Genomic DNA, 23,294 nt, shown 5'->3' with positions numbered 1-23,294 from the left:
GTGTGCCCTCGGCAGGGCAAGGCTCGCTGGACGGACGCTCCTGGGCGCCGAACGCCCACCGCAGCGGAAGTCAACGAGAACGTCCGCGGGAAGGAGGATCCACGGAAGAGGCTCCCCCGTGGCAGGGGGAGGCGTGGGCGCTTCCTGTGACTCTGCACAACGCTCTCGCCGCGAGCCGAATCTAGAGTGGGCCAGGAGTGCTCCGTCCATGGGGGCGGGGAAGACAGGCGTGGACGTTTCTGAGACTCTGTGGCCCGTGGCACCTCTGGAAGGGCTCGCGACGGGCACGCACCCTGCAAACCCAGGCTGGAAAGGGGTCCTCTGGAGTTCAGGTAAGACACGTCCCCAGACCGCCTCCCTCTGGTCCCTTGTGCCTCACCGAACATCAGCAGCCCGGCATCTCCAGGGCCACTGGGATCCCTAAACCTTTGCCTGGGCCACGGGGTGTTCTGAAGCTAGTGTTGCCCTTTCTTCTAGAAAAGCCACCTCGGAGCTTGGAGACACACCTCTTCCTCCCCTGACACGGCTGACAGCCCTCCCAACTAACAAGGGCTTCCCCGTCTGGGATAAGGCAGGATCGAGACCCCCAAGGTCCTGGGGAATGAGTTCAGCCCTGCGGGTCTCACCCATCAGGCCCGGGGGGACAGAAGGGTGCACGCACTCTCTCTGAACTTGAAGACATCCCCACCCCTGGCTCCCAGGGCCTCAGACTCAGGTTGGCATTCATACCATCCACCCCTGATTCTCGGGCTTTGAACCAGCTCCCCGGGACTCCAGCAGCAGACGGCGGGTCCTGGGACGTCTCAGCCTCCGTAACCACACGAGGCAGTTCCTAGAGTAAACCTCCTTTCCGGATCTGCGCGCATGCACATTCTCAACTACTTCACAAAAATCTCTCTTCTCATCTCCTCATTAGATAGCAAGAAAAATGTCTCTAGCACCATTAAAATGGGCATCCAGGGGAATGGTGGCCCTTGGAAGAGCGACTTTGATGAGCAAACACTGAAAACCAAAATTCTGGCACCGATCACCCCCTTGTGAACTGAGACGAGAAGACCAGTCCGCCGAGGCTGAACTCCCGGCTGCGTCACCCGAGTGATAGCGCAGCCGTGAGAACAGGAAGCCCACCAGCCCCGGGAGCTGTGTGCACATGGGCCGTGGGACCCACTTGGCCCAGGGGCTGCCGAGCTGAGCACAGGACATCCGTGGACACTAGGTCCTCTCCCGACGCATCTGTGTCGTGTTGTAACTCACACGTGGGAGTCAGGACCCGCTGACCAGGCTCTCGCCACATCCTGTGCTGTTTCTGTTGGACTCACTTGTTCACATGGGATTTATCGTGTGTATGGGAGCAAGACCGGCCCTGGAGAATTACGGCCTTGACACGCCGCCCCGCCTCTCACGCACGGTCTCCGTGTGATTTGGTGGTGCCTGGAGGTTTCCGAGCCAGGCCTGGGGTCCCCAAGCTGCCCGTCTCCAGGGTCCATGCCGCACCGTCACCGCTCACCCATCGTGGCCCTGGCCCTCCTGGGCCATCATCCACATTGTGACTCTGGAGTCCCCAACATCCTCTTGGCTTTGATGATGACCTTGGAATTCCTCTTGTCCGGGGTGACTCATGTAGCCCCAGGTAGCCTCCTCGTCCTCATCTGGTTTGGAGCTCCACAGTCCAGGTGCCAGGATTTGCTTAGGTGTTGCCTTTGCACAGAGCCTGCTGGGGAAATCCCTCGTCCCGCACCTGCCACCATGTCCCCGGCCTGTCCAGTCCCTGGACAGGTAGGGCATAATTCCTTCCCCTGGCGGGCTATTAGATAGTGAGCACATTGCGCCACAGACAGTACTTTCTAAAGACTTGATATTTGGGTTCAAAGGAATGAATTAACTAGTGGGAATGTCTGGCAAATGTTTGCCGTTAGACACTCAGCACCTGACAGAATGGGCCGCACGGCCGCGCGCCGCCTCTTGGTCCCTCTGCGGTTCACTCTGTGGAGACCGACACTTCCGCATTGAAGATCCCTCTTGTTAAAAGGCTGTAAGAATTAGGTCAGCTCCTGTAAAAGCTTTGCAAAACTGAGTGGTTGAGAATGACCTACTTCTAGGCTTCACAACACACAGATTAAAAGGTTAAAAAAAAAAAAGTGTGGCCTCTTTAAGTACTTAGAGACCATCAGGAATCTCTCGGTGAAAGATTTCATTTATCATGAAAGTTGAGAAACACTTTATTGACTTGACAGCAGATTAAGGCTATTAAGAAAATTTGCTAAAATAAACATCGAACTTTCACCTTGCAGGAAAGGTGAAATTGCCAGTAATCACTAAGTAAGACAACCAGAGAGCAGGAGGAAGCCAGCGGTCATCGCGCTTACACAGAAGACCCCGCAGGTAATGGGTTAACCCAAATAAAGAAAGGGCCTGGCTCTAATTTACAGACATTAAAGCAAGTAATAATGAGCGTATGTGCGTATAAAACCTTGTTAAGCACAAAAAGGTGGTTAACTCAGGAGCTGGACCCATATGCATTCCGCGAAAAGGCCTTTGTTCCATCCGTGGGCCACTGGGCACCTCCCGAAGAACACAGCGTTTAGTAAGAACTTGCACGACCTTGTAGGACTCTCACCTCCTCGTCCACCAACCAGGAGGGTCGGAGAACAGCCTTCCGGGTACCTTCTGCCTTGAGCATCTTATAACCAAGATAGAGGATATCAGATACTTGCAGGGACCAGAATGGCCTCTTACCCGACTCCAAGAAAAGTATCCCATGAAGAAAGGTGCAAACGGCCAACGACTGCAGGGTGGTCAGAGCACAGGGCGGGGCGCATCGCGGCTGCAAGGTGAAGGCAAGGCCCGCGGCACGAAGCCCCCGGTCAGGGCCAGTTCTGGGAGCGCATTTCGAGACACGCGCAGTAGCTGACTCCCGCTCCGGCCAGCTTCCTGGCTGAGGTTTTACGGTGCTGAGCCCCGAGATGCTCGGCAGCGTGTAGACAGACACCAACATCGGGAACGCGCGTTTCCATTTGTGTTCAAAATGTCCCCAAAAGACGGCCGCGCTGGGTCGTCCTAGCAAACGTGTTTCACGTCTTCAACTTATTTCCATGTATTTCCTGCTTAGTTTTTTACCTGCAGGAGATGTCACGTCCCTCCACGGGTCTGGGTAACCTGGGTGCGTTTCAGATGTTTCAGCAGATTCTTAACCCTCTGGAGCCACTGGGATGAACGCATCCGCCTTGCCGGGGACTCACGAAGCGGCATCAGGAGGTGCGAGCGACGGCGTGTCTGTAGAGCCACAGACTGCATTAGGCCGTGCTACGATGATAAATATGCACTTTTGTTAGCGACGAGAGAATGCTGTCGCTGCCGGTCTGCTGTTTCAGGGTGCACCGTACCCCGGCTACTGTTCACTGCGGGTTAAAGGCAGCGGTGAGGAGAACACTCACTCCGTCGGCTTGTGCTGAAGGCAGCTGCTGCGGGGTCCCCGGTGGAGGGCTGGCGGGCAGACTGGAGAGCCCTGCGGGGCCCAGAGCTGCTGGGGAAGGCCCCTGGGGTGCGTGTTCTCAGAAAGACCGTGACTGGAACCTCCTTGTCAGAACCAGCCTGGTCCCCATCCAGTTCTCTTCCCCTCTTGCTCCTCTAAGTGTCCTGTTTCCCCCGCAGCGTGCCGTCTCCCCCTCCACCTCACCCACAGCACATGCACACACACGACACACACACAATACACACTCACAACACACAACACACAGTCAGGCTCTCTCCAAACAAGGCGGTTGCTGTCAAGGAACGCGAGGACACTGGGCTCTTGGAGGAATGCACGGAGAAAGGGACAGAGGGGGGCCTCCTGTTTGGGGGACTGCTTGGCTTCCTCTCTCTCTGGGATCCTCCCTTCCCCGCCCGTGAGACTCTCCCCTGCACTCTGCGTTGCAGGAGCACACAGGCTGACTCCACAACGTTCTGCTATACGCAGAAGACTGCGTATAGCAGGGCTGCTCCACGTACGCTTGACCCCTGTTCTCACAAATCTGTGTGTGCATGTGCGTGTGTAGGTGTGCATTCATGCATGTGCCAATGTGTCCAGACATGTGCAGAGTGCACAGGTGTATGCGTGTGTGCAGGTGTGCGTGCATGTGTATGTGTATGTACATGAGTGCTATAGATGTGTGCAGGTGTGTACAAATGTATGTGTGTGTGCAGGTGTGCAGGTAGGTGTATGCAGATGTGCATGTACAGGTTTATGCATGTGTGTAGGTGTTGTGTACAGGTGTGCACAAATACATGCATGTGTAGAGGCATACTTGTGTGCTGGTGTGCAAGTGTATATGTGTGTGCAGGTGTTTGTGCAGGTGTGTACAGGTGTATGTGTGTGCGGGTGTGCAAGTGTATGTGTGTGTGCAGGTGTTGTATTCAGGTGTGCAGGTGTGTACAGCTGTATGTGTGTGCAGGTGTGTACAGGTGTATGTGTGTGCAAGTGTGCAGGTATGTACAGCTGTATGTGTGTGCAGGTGTGCAGGTAGGTGTGTGCAGCTGTGCTTGTATGCACCTGTGTAGGTGTCGTGTTCAGGTATGTACAGGAGTGTATGTATGTGTGTGTGTGCTTGTGCAGACAGGCATGGGTGTGTGCATATGTGAGTGTGTGCAAGTGTGCATACTTGAGCCTCACAGGCAGACCTGTGGTGACTGTTGAGTGTGCACAACTTGCAAGCACTTTGAATAGGAGGAGACACACTTGCACGCGTTCATCACATGGGTTTACTAATTGTCTATTTTGATGCTTCATGGATGTGCCATGAATTGACAGTGATAATGGAGTTGGCGGTGTTATCGGCACGCGGGCCACCTGGAGCCCTGACCAGCCTGACCGCATTCAGCTCACAAAGGCCTGGGCCAGAAGGGTCTGTGGGTCAATGAGGAGCACATGGAGACCCCGCCATGCTCGGAAACCCCCACCAACCCAACACGACCTGCTCTCATTGCCATGGAAACGTGGGCCCTCACACCACCAGCATCAGGACCGCACGGCACCAATTTAGTGCTCCACTCGACACAGACGGACACCTCCTCCGACGGAGCTGGGTCAGTGCCTAGACACAGGGGGCCCCCTGCCATGAGCACCTGACCGAGAATAAAACTGTGGGGACAACCTCCATGGATCACACAGGGTCGCTGTGGCTCCCATCACAGAAGGGCGGCCCACTGTTACCAGTCGTCTCTCTTCAAACCGCCTCTGTGACCTCAGGTAGCAAGCCCCTGGGGCCTGGGGAGCAGAGAGCTGCAGCCAGGGCCACGCTTCCCAGCAGCCTGCCCCTGGGGAATCGGGAGAATGATGCAGAGCCACTCGGGGAGGGGAGGGTGACCGGATAGTCCTTCAGGGCCCAGCTGGGACACGGCAGTGCAGGGGTCCACGGGGGCCGTTTTGGGCCCTCCTGATTCACGCTGGCTGAGGAGGAGCCCTGCGTGCGCCACTCCCTCATGCCTCTCTCGTCTCCGCTTGGCGCAGCCCCGGCGGACGCCTGCAGGGATCAGCCAGGTGTGTCTCCTCCAAAGATGGAACTCGCTCGCACGCAGAGTGTCTTCGGAGCCCCTGCCCCTGCACGGGGCCGCGTCTCAGCAACCGTGCTTCCAGTTCCGGGCTCAGGCTCCTCTCCCCACTCCCGCAGAGCCGGCGCCCCGCGGACCAGGGCAGGCTGCTCCTGTGCGCGGTGCGAACGGCGCGGTCTGGGAGCCAAGCCTACCTGAGCTTAGAAAACCAGGTTTACGGGGAACTTGGCTTTGAGCAAGAGACAGAATTGCCCTAAAACTCTACTTTCTCATTAGTAAATTAGATCATTCCAGAAGTGGGAGTCAGGAGAAGACACACGGCCCCTTGGACACCCCCTGCAGGCATCCCGGCGCTGACACACCCTCCGCCCTCCTGCGGGGCTCTGTACCAGCAGGCGTCCGGAGAGCGGTGCGGGGCGGGGGTGCGTCCTGCCCAGGAAGGCTAAGCCTGCTCCCCCCAACCGCGAGCACGGCCGGGAGGGACCAAGGAGGTCAGGGCACGCACGAGGCATCGTCGTTCGTGTGTCCACAGAGCAAAGCGGGGACAAGGACCAGAAGGGCTATGTGCTTCCCGAACGAGCTTGAAAGGGGGAATTTTCCTCAGTTGCCCCCACTAACTGCCATCTCATTATTAGAAAGGATGGCTTCCTTGGAATCCTTGCTGCCGGGAGGGGACGGTTCCATTCCGAGGACAAGGGCGACACCTTGTGGACGTTGGGAAGCACCTCACACCCCCGTGGGGCTGCACCGCCCCCCCGCACCCCCGCTGTCCCCTGGTGTGTGCTCACAGGGGTCCCCAGTCCTGACAGGTGAGTCATCCTGGCACAACTGCGTTCGTCAGAGTGGAAAACCCACCTCGGGTCTTGGCGACGTCTGGGTCCCTCAGGAGCCTGACTGCGATGAGCCTGGCCGAATCCTGGACCTATCTTGGTGTGTGTGTGTGGCATCCTTGGGTTACCAGGTCACCGTGGACCGGAAGTCACCGCCCTCCTGTCCCCTAGCCCTCTCCCGCCGTATTCAGTAGCAGCGGTCGCGAATGCAGTGGGAATGGGGCCAGGACACATTTTAAATTCCATTTCCTCCTGATCACACCGCAGCGGGCGATGGAAGCCCGCTCGGGAGTGCGCGCCTCCCGGCATCTCCCTCGTGTCTGCAGACCCCGTCCCTGGGCCGCAGCGTCTCGCCGGACGCCGGACGCCTGCGCTTCCCTCTGGCCTGGACGAGAGCGAGCGACGCGGCTCCCGGAGGCAGAGAGACCGTCCTGGCTCCTCCTCTTCTTCTGAAAAGCGTAAAAGGATTGTTTTTCCGCTCCGCGGTTCTCACGGTGGACGGCAGGGAATGCGGGCCCTGTTTTCAACCCGTCCCTAAAATGTTGGTACTGCGGGTCCTTCTTCCCTCCATCCAAAGAAAGGAGAAGCAAATTGATATTCCGAGAGGGAAAGACCAGGGAGGTGTGTGGGTGGGGGCAGCAGGAGGCATCCCGGGTGGCGTCTGGATATTGGGTGAGGGGTCCCGGGACGGGATGTCAGGGGCACGACGGTGACGGGAGAACACAGTGTTCCTGACAGAGCAGCGACGCCCTCTGTCCCTTTTCCCGAGGCAGGTTTGCTGCCAGCCGTGGGCGTCTGCTTTGCTCTAAGGAAGGACTCCTCGGGGAGGACCTGCACCAGGTCACCTCCGCCCTGGCCTGCAGGAGCGGGCCACCGGCCTCAGACCAGCTGCTCTGCAGACACTCATCAGAACCCCTGTGCCGTCCCCACGGGGCGATGGGCCCTTCATGGGACTGCGGCAGGACGCTTGACACCGGAGACGGAAGCCACGCCCACGGTCAGAAGACCCGTCCTCCATCCAGGGACCACGACCACGGCTGGGAGCAGGGTGTCCCGCGTGCCAGGCGCCTCTGCTCTGAATGAGTCTGGAAGGACAGAGGCCGCTCCCCAGACTCTGCTGCTGGAGAAAAAGGGCGCAGAGGGAACAGGTTGCAGCAGAATCTTATCGTAAATGCCCTTCCTCCTCTAGGACCACGGCTCCCTGTGCAGGCCCGAGCAGGGGTTTCTGGGCGATGGTCGCAGAGCGAATGCAGAGGCCCGCCCAGCCACACGGCCCATCTCCCCACCGGACACCCGTGCCGCTGCAGACCCACACCTGGGCCATCAGGCCAGCCCGAGACACAGCCGCCGCACGTCCGCGGCGTCTCCCAGCCAGCCCCTGTCTTCCATTAGAAGAAAAGCTGCACCAACAGGCACGCACCTCGGCTGGGGTAAGGGTGGAGGTGTTTGTTTGTTCCCTGCATGGCTCCATTTCTCCTCCGTGAAAATTCTGACACAGAGACGTTATCTGCCGTTCTGAAGGGCGCTATCACCATCCTGCCCAAGGGGACGCTGTGGGCAGGGACAGAGGTGCTCCTCATCGGGGCTGAAACCTCAAAACCAAACAAACCAAAACAGCACACGTATGCTCTGCCCAGAATCCTCGTGGGCCACACCCCCACCCGCGGCCCCACGGCCTACCCCTGACGACCGCGTGGGACATGGCTGCCCCGGGCTGGGTACAACAGTGCCCCTGGCCGGGGGGCCCCATGTGACCTCTCAGCCCCACCGGGCCCTGAGCCAGCTCTGCACCCGCTATGCTGTCGCTCTGCCCCTCGGGCACGGATTCCTCGTGACCACTGACACAGTGTGTCTGCTCGCCAGCGCGGGGGTGTGGGCGAGGGTCGTGAGCCCGGACCCCGGGAGGGTCTGCCCCGGCTGCCCCGGAGGTCACCTGGTACGTCGCACAGTGAGCGTGGTGTCTGGGAGACGTGGACGCAGCCAAGAGGGTGACGCGCGGAGCAGAGGAGACCTCGCGCAGCTCTGTGCATCAGACGCACACCGGGCGGCGTTGGTGTAAAGACGGAGGGTTTGTCCGGCTGTTTGGGGACACATGGAAGTGGACATCCTGCCGCTCTGTTCCTAGCCACAGCTCACCACGGGAGCTTGTTCTGGAAAACCTGTTCCGGCCGCTTGAGGGGCTCCGTCGGTCCAGCATCTGCCTTCAGCTCACCTCACGATCCCCGGGTTCCGGGATCGAGTTCCACATCACGCTCCCTGCTCAGCGGGAGTCTGCTTCTCCCTCTGCCTCTGCCCCCACTCGAGCTCCCTCTGTCACTCTCAGATAAATAAAATCTGGCAGGAAGGAAGGAAGGAAAGAAGGAAGGAAGAGAGAGAGAGAGAGGGAGAGAGGCAGGAAGCGGTTCTGCATGGACACGACGTAGGACCCACTTGTTGTCAAGTACATGTCACACACACAGTCTGTATCCTTAGGATTTCCATCAGGAAGAGAACACTTGCCTTAAGGGGAACTCAGCCCGCGGAGGGGGAGTGTCATGTTGTAAGAGGGTGAGATGCTCTCAGTCGAGGTCCCTCAGCCCAGAAGTGGGGTGGCTGCTGGGAATCGCCCCGAGCTCTGCCCGCTCCGCCCTCCGAATCAGAGAACACGCTTTCCTGCTCTCAACGTGGGAAGCCTCCTCTCTTCCCCCTTGAGATTCTGGGCTTGGGATAAGCCGGGCTCCTTCGGGCACTGTCCACTCTGAACTCGACACTCACTGCCTCCCGTGTTTCCCACTCCCTCCGCAGAGGGAGGACACCTGGCCCAGCCTCCAGCATCCCCACCCCAGGGACCCAGGGAGCTGCCCGGCAGCGGAGCAAGGGGAAATTCAGCACCTGGGCTCCATCCCCCCCGGTGGGGGCAGAGGCTGGGCCCTTCTGCTGCGGCAGCCACGGGGGCGTTGTCAAAGGCATGGGGTCGTACCTGCACACAGACACAGACGTGCTGCACCTACTGGCCGGTCCCGGCCTGGGATCTGTGACATGCGGAGATTGCACAGGCATGGATGTTCCCATGCAGACCGTCTGTCTCCGGCACCCTCCCCGGCCCAGTCCTCACAAAGCCCGGGGCACTCCCTCCACCTCGGAGCTGCCCCCTGTGGCCAGTAAGAAATGGAGGTGGGGCAGGGTCCCAGGGAAGGCGGGTGTCTTCCGAGCCCCTTTCCTGCAGAACCAGCTTGGGGCGGAAAGAGGCACAGAATTTCAGTCATCGAGGTAAACAACGTGTTAATGCACTGTTAAAAAAAAAAAAAAAAAAAATGAATGCAAAAACTCATGACAAAAATCAGCATTTTAAATAAAGACGGGATCATTATTCCTGACTTCTTTTTTTTTTTTTTTTTTTTTTGCCTCGGGCTCCAATATGGTTCATCACGGCACTGTCTTTATGTCAGATTTTGATATTTTGTTCATCGTGCATCTCCTGCATTCATGTTGATGTGTTAGCGTGTTGCATGAAGATGGCCTTTCTCTCCACTCTTGAGGGTTTCCTGGGATTGTTTGCTGCCTCCCGAAATGCCGCGCCAAGGTGGAGGTCCAGGCCCGGCTGGCGGGACCCATGAGCTCACACTCTGGGACGGGGAGGGGCTGCCCAACCGCCACACGCCTCTGTTCCATGTTCGCCACCTACCCCCCCTCCCCAGGTTCTTACTTCAAGCAGAAAGGCCTAGAAAGGCTGCTCGGTGGCCTCTGGCCCCCGCTGTCCACGTCCCCACTGAGTCCCAGCAGGGCCCCTGCCACCCTCCAGCCTCGCTCACCACCTCTGCTGAACTGCCTCCCCAGAGGGAGCTCCCTACCCCCTCGAGGGTGGCTTCGCACACAGCGTCGGTCTGTACCATTGATGATGGGCTCCGGGCAGCCGCCCAGCAGAGCGCCTCACTCCCAACAACCATTGCTGGTTCGGTCCATCGACTGACTGATCGACGGATCAGTACCTCTGAGCTTGGTCCGCTCAGACAACGTACACGACACCCCTCCTCTCTTCCACTGGACCCAGGAATAACAGTGGATGGCTACGACCCTCACCGCTTCCTCCTCTGCCTCTCCGACGTCCTCTCTCCCTCACACGCTCACACAAACACACAAGTCCTCCCACGACACTGGAATTCCAGACGAACGAGTTGTGTGTTAGTGCAAGTATGTCCCAAACATAGCACCGCACGCACTTGCACTAAAAAAATGATCTGAATCTTATATTTCACTGGGTGTCCTTTACTGTCCTCTGAAATCGCCGACCGGCCCCTTTAGAAACGATACAGAATGCTTGCCCACATCACAGGGGCTCCATCTCCAGCCCCAAGCCCTGCCTACAGGTCTCCCGCGAGACGGCAACCCTTTTAACGACTGGAAGGTCCGAGACTCCCGACGCGTTTATACGTGCTGTCGGCAAAGTCCCCGTCTCCATGATAGCCCTAGAAATTTGAGGGAGGGACAAGCGGTCCTGAGGGCATGGGCTGTGCGTCTTGCCTGAATTTACTTCTTGTCCCAAGAAAGGCTTGCTCGCACACACACGTTATAGGCACATGATGTGTATTTACATACGCATGACATACAGATGCGTGTGAAGGCGTGCGTGCAAATACACAGGCACACACGCTTCCTGGCAGACCGGGCTTTCCTGGGAGTCCTGAGCCCCCTCCGTGGGTCTGGCTGACCCGTGTCTTCCTGCCATTGTTCCCACCGTAGGTCACTGCCCCTGACCTAGGGGTCCTGTTTTCTATGAGGCTCTGGATGTGCTCACCGAGGTCCTCGGCGCATGACTGGAGAAAGACTAAAAAGAGAAACAAGAGCCTCCTATTGTTCCTTATGTCACCATAAAGTCCCCACCGACCAAAGTCTTGGACTAATAAAGCAATTTCTAAAAGATATAATCTTTGCAGAAGATGGGAACTATAGAAAGACCTTAACGTGAACGCCGTCCGGCAGGCCCCAGTCCCCACCAGGAGGCTCGGGTTCAGATGCACTGGACTGAGTCGCTCGCCCCTCCCACCACCCCACTCGACCCATGCCCTCCCAGACCTGGGAGACGCAGGCGCGGGGGTCCTGCCCGACGTGAGCTGAGTCCTCAGCTCTGTGTTAGTGCAGAAGCAAGCTGTCCGCTGAGCCCAACAGAGCGAGACGGAAGGAATAAAGGTGAAAGCAAAGACGGGTCCAGTTTTGTCAACCAGAGAAAATCACTGTTTATAATTTCACTGAGTTACTTTCTGATTTTTTTTATTCACGTAACGTGGGTCACATTGTGTCATGTTTTTCTTTAACCCGAGATGACCTGATAAGCCGTTACTCATATTTTGAGAAACATTCTGTAAGCGGGGGGGGGGGGGCGGGGGGGGGGCGGCATTTTCTTCCTCCCGATGGACACACTGCGCCGGCCGCAGCTCCTGCCCCCACCGCTGTCGCTGCGTGAGACCGCGAGGCCCCCCGTCTGCCGGGCGTCTCACCACCCCGCCTGCGGAGGAGGGAGCCAGACCTGAGAGGCGCGAAGCACGCTTGACGGGGGCCCTGATGGGGTTCAGAACGCACCACCCCAAACACGGCACCCTGGCAGACGGACTGCCTCAGGTGAAGGCATTTGAGGAAGGGCAGGTGCGGGCAGGACTCTCTGACCCCCCTGAAGTGGGTCGCGGGAACCTCCTGCGGCAGGTCCCTCCCTCCACCTGGAGGACAGGAGCATCCTCACCTCCACGGACAGGGACGCCCAGGGGATCCCAACACGCCGGCCTGGCTAGGGCTCCCCCGTTCCCTGCCTGAGCTCCCCCCACGTTCCCCGTGGATGTGCACCTCCATCACGCCGGCACAGAATAGCGGCCCCGCCGAGCATCGCCTCGCGTGCCTGGTCTGTCTCCACCAGGCCGCAGTCCTGAGGACATCGGGAAAGTCTGATTCATCGCTGACATATCCGCAGGACTAGCCCGGGGCCTTGCCTTGTTAGCGGAATGCCGGCCGCACTGTCTCTATGGTGTGATTTTTCCTCTGTCGCGCCGCTGAGACCCTGAAGCTCGTGGCGTGTTGCGACAACACAGCATTTTGGAAGATCCTCGACGCGGCTTCCGGCTGCTCACACGACCCCGGGCTTTCCTCTTCAGCCCTCAGGGAAAGAGTGACGGACGCAGGAGCAGCCGCAGACGTAGATTCCTAGTTCTGGGGTTTCCCAAGCTGAGGTCCAGACACAAAACAATCGATTTGCAGGAAATCTTTATCTAAAGGGCCAGCTTTGCTCTCCCGCAGCTCCCAGGGGAGGTGCGTGGCAGCGCGAGTCCGTGGCTGGCCGGGGAAGACCCGGGACACCAGGTGTCTCCAGTGAGGACAAGTGTCCACAGAGGCCGGGATCAGCCTTGGCAAAGTGGAGGCTCCCCCAGGGCATGAGCACTGTAACAGAACAGACGGGAGAGTCAGGGTACCTGAGGACGGGGGGTCTGGACAAAGACAGTGTCGTGTGGCCCGAAGACTGGCAGGCCCACGTCGGCTGCCTCCGCTCCACCGTGACCTCCAGGCCTCCGCCGTCCCCTGCCCCGCTGCCGCCCGCTCCCTCCTGACCCGCTCTGCCTCCCTTCCAGGTGCCTCTCTGGGAACTGGCTCAGACCTGGAGGAAAGAGCGGACCAGTGGCCGTGGGCTTCCGACTCTCTCCCTTCCTTGCCTGTTGTCGGGCTTCAGAAAACCTTAAATACCCCAATTCCAGACGTCTCCCCTCTGCCTTCCCCTTGCTCCAGGCCTGTATTCACAACTGCAGGTCACACACCTCCAGCGGGAGGTGCCAGGTCGCTCAGGGTCACTGCCCTGAGCTCAGCTCCTGCCCCGGGTCTTCCTGCACACCAGCAGCTCCTGCCGTCCACTGGTCGGATGCGGGCAGTCTTGGTGATGAGGCTGCACGTGGCTCAAGGACCGCGAGCTTCCCCTCACGGAGTCCCGCCCCAGGGAGCCACCAGTAGGGCTCCCTCTCCCCAGCAGCCCGGGCCCTGCACCCCTGCCTGCTGGGAGGTCGGGCCCTTGGACGCAGAGCTCCTGCCCAAGGCACAGGACGCGCTCAGTCGCACTTGTGGGGAGAGTGCACAGCTCAGAAGGGAGCTGTGGCTTGACAGACAGACGCCCTCACAAGCCCACACCCGGGCACAGAGCTCCTTGTGGAAAACGTCACGCCCGTCAGTCCCTCTAGAAAACAGACAGAGGTGCCCTCTCTCCCCGAACCTCTGGGGCCAAATCCCCTGTCTCAAGACAGATGTTTTTAAACTCAGAGGAAGAATGACAGACCCTTCCTTTCTGGAAACCATGTGCTGTTTTGAGAAAAGCCCAGGCTCTAGGGTCAACATGCTTGAGCATCTCTGGGAAGATGCATCAATACGACCAAGACCGTCCCAGTGGCTTCAGGGACGCTAGCCCGTGGCCATCTGGGAACTGTACGTGAGCAACACACTCCTTTTTATGCAGTTATTGGCTCTAGTCCTTCCCGACAAAAGGGAAAATTCTGGGATTTGCTTCTAAGTAATCCCCACAGAGGAAAGTAGTTTTAGCGTAGATGAAGCAAAACCAGCCTAGCCTTGAGCCTTCGGAGAGCACGCTGGTAACAAGTACACCAGGGCTTGTAATCCTGTCTGCTTCCGCACTTGTCTGAAATTCCCTACACCAAAAAGGTTGTTTTGTTTTGTTTTGTTTTGTTGTTATTATTTTTTTTTAATTCACCTCGGTCTCCGGGGGAGTGCGAGTGACGCCCACCCCTACGGTAGGTAGGAGCACCTGTCACCGGTGCCTCCTCTCCTCAGAGCAGTTTCAGGCGGCTGCGTTCCATTGAAATTCCAGAGACAGTTGGGGTACTGCGACTTTCGAGTGTCGGACCTGAGATCCTTAGAAAAGAGAAGGCTGTGCTCACGTGTCCAAGATCATTAGAGAACTGAGGGAGGGAGCCAAAGCCAGAAAAAAAAGGCTTCCGTCCTACTAAAATCCGCAATAAGTAGTTTATCCCAAATCCATGCTTTTCTGTTTTGTTTTGTCTCCGGTATGAACTTTCTGAAACTCGTGCTACTTGTATTCAGCCCAGGGAAGGGAAGAGAGGAATCCGATGGCTAGGAGGGAGTGGGATGAGTCTAGTGCAGTCTTATGATCTCGTGACTCCGGAGCGCCCCGTCAGCTTGACCTCAGATTGCCAACACCCAAGTGCTAACGGCCATAAAAGCGGGGCCTCCCACGGTCTGTCGGGAAAGGCGCGCCGGCAGACGGGCTCACAGTTCCTTCCACATCACTCCTGCTGATTGGATCCCTGGGATCTGCCGAGCGGAGAGCAGATCCCTGAGCTGACACAGAAATTAGGGACACAGAATCAGAACCACCACCTTCACAGGCACAAAGAGTAAATGGTGGGGCGAAATGTGGCTCCTTTCAGTGGCAATTTTAAGGGATCATAGGTATGTTTCTAGAGAGTGGTGCCGGCAAACAGTAGCACAGGTAGCTCAGCACCCGGCCTGCCTACCTTCCGTACGAACTCACACCCTGATCTTCAGGCTCCTTCCAGAATACACTCCTTTTGATGTGCAGATGGGGTCTCTGATCTGGTGCCATCTGGTTAAGGGGGCCTACACCCGAAGGCTTACAACCACGCCACGGCCAACGCCGGCACCAGGCAGGGACTTCAGGCAGGGACTGAACGTCTCAACGGCCACACACGTGAGGGGACCAGCCAGGAGGTGACCGTGCACCGTACTAAAATGAAGGCGACAATCAGAGGATAGTAGCGGCAGGACTTGACTGAAAATTAGAGTCTTTAATGAACTTTTTCTCAAGGAAACATTGAATCAAGCAGTGGAATGAAAATAAAGACGCTGCCTCAGCGGGGAGAGGGAACGACCAGGAAGGCAGGCAGCGTGGCACCAGCAGGCCGCCGGGATCCGGTCCTCCCGTAGCTGGAGGGCCGGCCTCAGCCACGCTGCGCACGGCTGGACAGACAAACGTGAGTCTGCCACATCTTGCTTTCCTAAGAGGAGTAAAGAGACTACAAATGGCACAAGACTTTAAAAAATGTGTGTGTGTGTCTCTGTGTGTGTGTGTGTGTGTGTGTGGTGAGGGTACGCATGGCATGGGGGTGTGAGACGAGGGTGTGTGTGGTACGTGGGGGGCGGGTGCAGGAGGAGGGCCGGGGTGAGGAGGGAGCACCGTGGCGGGGCCCGTGGGGCACCTGCGGGAGGCAGAGCCAGGACTCACACTCAGTGTCACTTCCAATTGGACCCGGCACCCCCATGGGGCTCGCCTCAGCAGGCCGCCCACACACAGCCCCCCGCGGAAGGGGAGCCTGGAGCCATGAGGGAGGGGTGAGAAAAAGCAGTGGGGTGCGGAGTGCGGACAGTAGACCAGAAGGAGTGGGAGCGCGGAGTGCGGACAGTAGACGAGATGGGCTCGGAATAACCTCCTCCACAGCCGCGCATCTGAACACCGGCTGCGGCACGACTCGATCAAGAACTGAAGTGGGGACCCACACGCCCGAGGCAGAAACTGGAGAAGCCACCTGTTTGTGCCTGTGAGGAGTATGACGGCCACCGAGTGACCGGAGCCGGGCGTGCTCGGCCAGCCTGACGGCGCGGCCCGGGCCCCACTTTACACGGCACCGTGACGGGGAGCGGGGCCCCCACGTGCAAATCAAAGCCTGCTGAGAAGGGAGTCCAGCATGAGTAGAAATAAGGTGAAAATCAAAGAGGAAACACGTAAGAGAAACGCACATTGACGGAGCTCAGAACGTCGGCGCTACCCTCTGGCAGCTCTGCTCAGCGGACGGCGAGGCGGGAAGGAAGAGCGCCCTGCAGGTGCCCAGCCGGCGGCCTCGGGGAGCGGAGGCCAGAGGGCGTTCGGCAAGCACCAGCCCCATCCCGCACAGAAGCCCATGAACACGGAGGAGGAGCGCTGACGGCCATGGAACAGAGAAGGGAGGGAGTGCTTGGAGCCAAGGTCGCAGTCTTCTTTGAGACCGTAGGGACAGAATCCCACATCTCAGACGTCGGAAAATACAGCAGCCAGCTATCTTTCTGGAGGAGAACGCGGGACGCCCATCCACTCTGTGACTGATGGAGGAGACGCGGGCACAGGGGAGGCGTGGGAGGCTGCAGTCTGGGGACCAGGGAAGTCCCCAAGCCGCAGGACCCAGAGACTGCTGCTGGCTTGAGCAAAGGGGCCACCGCTGCACCAGCCTGAGCCATCTGTCGGGTTTCGATAAGCTCCTTCCCATCCATGTGCTGTGGGGACGTTCGTCTCAAATGGCGAGCCTCGCCCACACAGACAACCACTGCCCTCTCCAAACTCTTCTCTAGAGCAAGGCTTATATAAGTTGTCAGCGGCGGGTGACTTTGTTCAAAGGAAAAATGTGAAATGCCGTCATAGTAGCCACAGAACTGACCTGTTTTAAAGCTGATTTGATTTAAGAGTGAGCTATTGCTTCCCCCAATAGCTCCCCCTAAATCCCTCTCAGCGAGAGATTTAGAAATAATAAACAGTTCTGTGGCTGCATTAAAAAGGCAAAAGAGAAACCATAATTTTGGCCCAAATTTCTAGACTGGGGGTTTACCTCACCGATGAGCACATCCGTGGGCCGAGACCGAGGGCAGAGACAATGTGAGGAACAGCGTGGATCGCCACGTCCCAGAGAAAATCATTGAGGGGACTGTCTCTCTCCAAGTGGAAGACGCATGATGACCCCAGTGGTTCCAGATCATTTGGTGAGAACACAACGATGAGAGACAGAAAGGTCAAGAGCCCTCTTGTTTTCTAAAGCAGAAGGTGATGGATGAGTGTGACGTCTTTCAGAGTGAAGGCTGTGACCTCTCACCAGGGTGAAGGGTGTGACGTATTTCAGGTGAAGGGTGTGACATCTCACTGGGGAAGGAGTGTGACATCTTTTAGAGTAAAGGGTGTGACATCTCTCCAGGACAAAGGGTATGACATTTTTCAGGTGAAGGGTGTGACGTCTCTCCAGGGTTAAAGGGATGGCATCTCACCAGGGTGAAGGGTGTGACATCTCACTGGAGTGAAGGGTATGACATTTCTCCAGGATGAAGGGTGTGACATCTTTCAGGTGAAGGGTGTGACATCTCTCCAGGGCAAAGAGTGTGACATCTTACCAGGGGGAAGAGTGTGACATCTCACGGGGATGAAGGGTATGACTTCTTACCAAGGCAAAGAGGGTGACATCTCTCCAGGCAAAGGGGGTAACATCTTTCAGTTGAAGGGTGTGTCATCTCACCAGGGTGAAGAGTGTGACATCTTTCAGAGTGAAGGGTGTGACATCTCACCATGGTAAATGGTGTGACATTCCGCCAGGGTGAGGGGTGTGACATCTCACCAGGGTGAAGGGGGTGACATCTCTCCAGGGTTAAGGGGGTTGCATCTCTCCACAATGAAGGGCGTGACATCTATCCAGGGCAAAAGGTGTGACATCTTTCAGGTGCTGTGTGTGACACCTCACTGAGGTAAAGGGTGTGACATCTCACGAGGTGAATTGGTGACATCCCACCAGGCTGTGCTGGGAGAAGAAGGTCTTTCTCTCAGCTCAGGACCCTCGGGCCTTGGGGCGGCACAGAGGGCTGACTGGTCCTAGGCTCCTGATGCCCCCACCGTGGGTCCCCCGGCCAGATCAGTGGGGCACACTCTGCATGGCTTGTCAGGGGCCCTGAGAGGAGCTGACTCTCCATGTCTCTGCGACCACAGCAGCATCCCTGCTCGGGCACCGCCCCAGCTTCCCTGCACATCTCCAGGGCCAGCCCTGTCCTGGACACGAAAACCAGCGAGAGTGTCTTCCCTCCAGACGCGCTCACCCCCGTCTCCGGCAGCCCACACCCGCTGCCGAGAGTCCAACACGGAACAAAACACGCGCAGGGAACTGTCCCACGGGGTCCTCAAGCGTGGGGCGCAGGGCCGGCCGCAATGAGGGACGTCCCCTGTGTCCTTCTGTCCCTGGCCCTCGCCAGCCTCTGCATGTGGGACCCAGAGCCCCACGGGCCCCGAGTGGCACTTCCGTGTACCCACTGCTCAGACATGTCAGTCACCACCACGGGGAGGGACCAAAATAGCGCACGCGTGCCGGACCTCATCCTCCCCAGCCGGGACCACTCCAAGGCTCCTTCCACTTCTGCAGTGCCCCCAGGGGAGGGCAGCCCCAGAGACACCCTGCCACGGTCTTGCAGACATCCGCCTGCCACCACACCGGCTGTCAGCATGCTGGAGCCCAGCACCGCCCTGCAACCTGCTACTAATGGGCACGGAGGGCATGGTGTCACCTACGGGCAGGAGTTTGAGGAGCCACTTGGAATTCACCATGCTTTCATGGGAACATGGGTTGAGAGAGGTCAGCGGATGGGGGACAGTGAAGGAAAGCCCCCCGGGGCCAGCCACGGGGCCACGCAACACACATGGGGAGCAAACCGCGCTTGCTGCCCCTCCCACGGGGCCAGGCTACGCCGTCAGACGCACCTGCTCTCTGCTATGTGCTTCGTGCCGGGACCAGAGCCCGCCTTGGACCTCGGACCCAGTAAACTTGGTGCAGCCATCCTTGTGCATGTCGCTGACGGGTTTAGGACAAGTTCGGTATTGCAGTAAAAGAATCGGTTAGGAAGAGGAAATCGGGTTATTTGCACCAAGGGAAAAACAAACGAATATAGTTAAGTCTGCCCATTTGCTAACCATGGTCTGCCTTAGTGCACCGAGTGGACCCCTGAGCTCCCCGAGCGGGACGTTCTTCCTGCGGTGGGTGAGGGCTTAAGGTGCCAGGTCACTTAAATTGTGTTTTCCTCCCTTTGGCTCATCTTCTCTGGAAAGAGTTGCAGAGAGTCCGCTGAGTGTCCCCATCTCTTTCATCCCAACCTGGCTCCCCCGGAGTCCACAGCCCCCGGCCTGGGGCTTTGCTTCTGACATCACTGGATCCCACCACCTCCCCTCACACGCAGGAGACCAGGGGCCTGGGAGGTGGACTCCTCCTTGTAGCCTGTCCCCAACCTCACCATGAGCTGTCCCCTCCGACCACTCTTTCCTGAACTCTTCACCATCAGCCTCTCATGGGAAGGCTTCCGAGCTGCGTGCAAGCAAAGAGGCCGCTTGGAGCTGGAGGGAGCCCTTGGCTGGACTCCCTGGTGCTCCCATATCGTTAGCTTGCTGCCCTAATGCCTGCTGGAGCCTGGACAGCAAGCTCCCCTTCTCTGGAAGGGACTTCTGTGGCCCAGCTCATACAGCAGAACACCCCAAGGTCTTAGCATCCTGGTGACCAGCATTCAGACCCTCCAGAGCCCTGCAGGCTTGCTCTGAAGTCACAGCCTAAAACACAAGAGAAGGTCTTTCCTCCCTGAACAGCTGGCTCTGCCTTTACCAGCACTCCCCTTCTCTGCCTTCTTCGTGTGTAACCCCCAAGCACGTCCGTATCTCATGGCACTTCTCTCCGGTGACCCATCAGCAGCTGCCCCTTGCGGTGATGAGCAGCGTCTAGATTTCTAGATCCCACACCTGTAAGACCACCTCACTAACCTCCCCCAGCATCGAGTTCTAGATCTGCTCATACTTGGCCAACTGGATGTATGAATCAGAATTCATTTTTAAGCTCCCGGAAGCAACTTGGCCGAAAAAGTTTGTTCATTCCTGACTAATTTCACTTCTGATCATTTGCCTTTCGTTTGATGTGCCATTATTAATGAGGGGCTGATTGAACATTAATGTGATTGGAATCTGAATTAATGCATTTTAATAATTTATTGTTTTCATAAATCTGAGACAATAAGATCAGGAGGACAGACCTCGTGTTCTCAAACCAATGGAATTTAAAATTAAAAGCCCACTTGACCCTCACATCCATTTAAATCCCCCTCCTGAACATTTGCTGTTCCGACGACAACAATTTTCCTTGGTGGTGACAAGTAAGTAAATTTTCCAGCTCCGCTCCAAGAAGCCCTGTTTTTGTAAAATCTGGAGAGCCGTCCTTCAGCATTACAGATGACACGCACGCAATTCAGGGGGCTGGCGAGGCTATAATTCAGTCTGGAGACTGAATGCAAAGGTGCGAAGTCTCATCTGGTCCCCAACGCTAGCAAAACCCTCCACTGAGTTATGCTTCCAGTCTGTGCCCACAGCTGCCTTCTGCGTTCCTCCCATGGAAACAGCCCTGGGAGTGATGCGCAGGTCAGTATTGAGTGCCTCTCCCGTTCGATACCGCATCTGCTTTGTTCTTCAGTAAACAGATGGAAACCACACAAAATGGAAAGTGAATAATCCTGGGTGAACCAAACCGAGTTCAACGATCATTTCGGTAATATACTGAGTGTCGGAAAATCTACATAAATATGTTGAGTCCCACAAACCGAAGTTTGCGTGTGGACAGGGTTTTTAAAAATTCGTTGGGCCAAATGCACGCCCGGCTTGAAATGATCTTAACTGGGCATTTCTACATGCCCGCATCTGATGTGATTCAACTCAAAAACACATCAGGTTTGCATAAAGTCGCGTATGAGACGTTGTACCCTGCGCGTGGGGAAGAATAGGGAATCAAATGACCGGTACCTTCTCAGCGTGAAGGCAGGTGTCTCGTCCCCAACACCCGCCATGACAAAGCCTAACCACAGAGCCACTGTTCAGTCACACAGCACGTGAGTGCAACTCTGAGAAGCCAGATCCCACGTGAGCCTTGGGTCGAGTGTCTTAAACAGGTTGGCTGTTGTCCTCAGGTAGACACGAAGACTGTAGCCAAACATTGTCCGCAAGACGCTCTCAGTCACTCCAGGCTGCACTGCACAGCCACACGGAGTGCGCGGAATGCAGAGAAGTACCACGGAGATTCAGAGACCGTGACTGTCCCTCAAAATCCACCCAGGCGGAAGCTCGAAGGAGCGGGACACCAGAGAGCCCTAACCGAGAGGCGGGACTCTTGGTCAAGCCAGAGTTAACCACCGCTGAGGTTGGAAGCATCAGCCAAAATTCAAATGCCTTGGTTTATTTTATTACCTACAATACCAAAAATATATATGGGATGGTGGGCGAGCACAAGGTTTGTAGGGCAGTGAAATGACTCTGCGACACTGTAAGAGTAGATACAAGTCATTATGCTTTTGTCCAAACCCACGGAGCATACAGCAGTGACGGGGAGCCCTTGGGCTGCCACCATGTGTCCATCAGGTCCAGCAACTGGAACAAACCCCCCATCCAGTGGGGGGTGTTGACTGGAAGAGGCTGACTGCGTGTGTCGGGACAGGAATGGGGCGGATGTGGGAAGTGGTTGTACCTTCTTCTCAGTTGTGCCGTGAACCTAAAATTGTTCTAGTATATGTGCTGCCGAAGCGAGCACAACCTAAAATTGTTCTAAATTGTTCTAAATATATTTTTTAAAAATGTTTAATCAAAAGCACTATGACACAGAACTGAATCCCATCCCGTAGTATCTTACTTTGGGGGACGGCATGGTTGGAAGAACAAAGGGGAAAAATGAAAAAACTCTCACCGGTCTATACACACCTATAAAATTATAAATTTAGGTGTTTCTTTCTACAGGAAAAAATAGAGAAGACCTCTCCAGCTGGAAAGAATGACTTCAACCAATCATCTTCAAAGCCAATCTGAGCCTCTTATTAATGTCCACCTTCCAACATAGCCCCTTTCTTTCGTCCCGATGATTTATGCTTCTGTAAGATGATTCTTTCCGTAACCGCTGCCGGCCACCTCTAGCCGTGTGACACGGGTCACACCTCCGGCTGCTGAGCCCACTCATGCATATGGACGGACAAGCCCGTAGCAGGCTGTCTGTGATAATGAAGCCTGGGGCTGCGGGGGTCACCACATAAAAATGCTTCCGTCCGTGTTATCCTCGGACCCATGGAATGCAAGGGCACTGCTTTTATTCCCACAAAACCGTCTATTTTTGGTGATTTTTTTATTCAGTTGATAATGAGTAAAATCGGTTGGGTGAGCACATACTTGATGGTTATTACAAACGAATTATTTCATCAGCTCATGTCCGTGATGCCGGTAGCACGCTGTCATAGTTATTCATTATCTGCGTTCCGACGTATTTGAATACTTTTGAATATTATACAAGGTCTGGGATTTGAATACATTAAAGCATATTCAGATAGATCCTTCCAGATGACCCAGATTACCTGTATTTGTTAATTTTTATGTTTTACTCAGAACCGTGGCACTGTTCTGGGTCCTGCCTCTATCATGCCTTGTGCTCCCTCTGTGTGTGTGTGTGTGTGTGTGTTATAATTTTTTAACATTTTAAATTGTTTAATTGTGGTAAAATACAACATAAAATTCACCACCTTCACCATTTTTGAGCGTGCAGTTCTGTGGTGTTACGGACATTTCCAGGGCTGTACAGCCACCTTCCCAAATAAAGCCCTGTACTCATGAACACAACTTCCCCGTCTCCTCTCCTCTAGCCTGGCAATGACCTGGCCGCTGTCAGAACGTCCGTCCCTCTTCAGGCCGAGTAACGCTCCACTGTGTGTGCATTTTCCTTGTCCATCCAGCCACTGGCGGACACGGGGCTTGCCTCCGCCTTTGTGTCATCGGGAACAATGCGGCCGTGAGCGTACTGTGCCAGCGTCTGCTGGAGACCCCGCTTTCACATCCTGAGTCAACGCCCAGGACGGAACCGCTAGGTCAGGTGGTGATTCTATCTTCACTTTTGCCTTCTGTTGTTAGCACTCCATCTTTTCCTTCTTTCTGTCCTTAAAATCTTTGCTCTACGCTGTACGAGTGTGATCTTGCCTTTGCTTGTGCTCTGTGCCCTTTCTTTATGCTAATTTGAAGGTGTTCCGTTTTGTTCTTCATTCTTCTACTGGACATTTTTAAAACTATTTACATAATACCCTTAACTCCCTGCCTTTAGACTTCCTATGCACTATGAGATTAGTCTATCTCCCTCTTCTCTGGCCTCCCTTTTCCCGCTTTAA

This window comes from Mustela lutreola, chromosome 8 (genome assembly GCF_030435805.1).
Source record: "Mustela lutreola isolate mMusLut2 chromosome 8, mMusLut2.pri, whole genome shotgun sequence".
NCBI classification, from domain to species: domain Eukaryota; kingdom Metazoa; phylum Chordata; class Mammalia; order Carnivora; family Mustelidae; genus Mustela; species Mustela lutreola.
The sequence above is the reverse complement of the archived record's forward strand: the minus strand, read 5'-3'. Positions refer to the sequence as shown.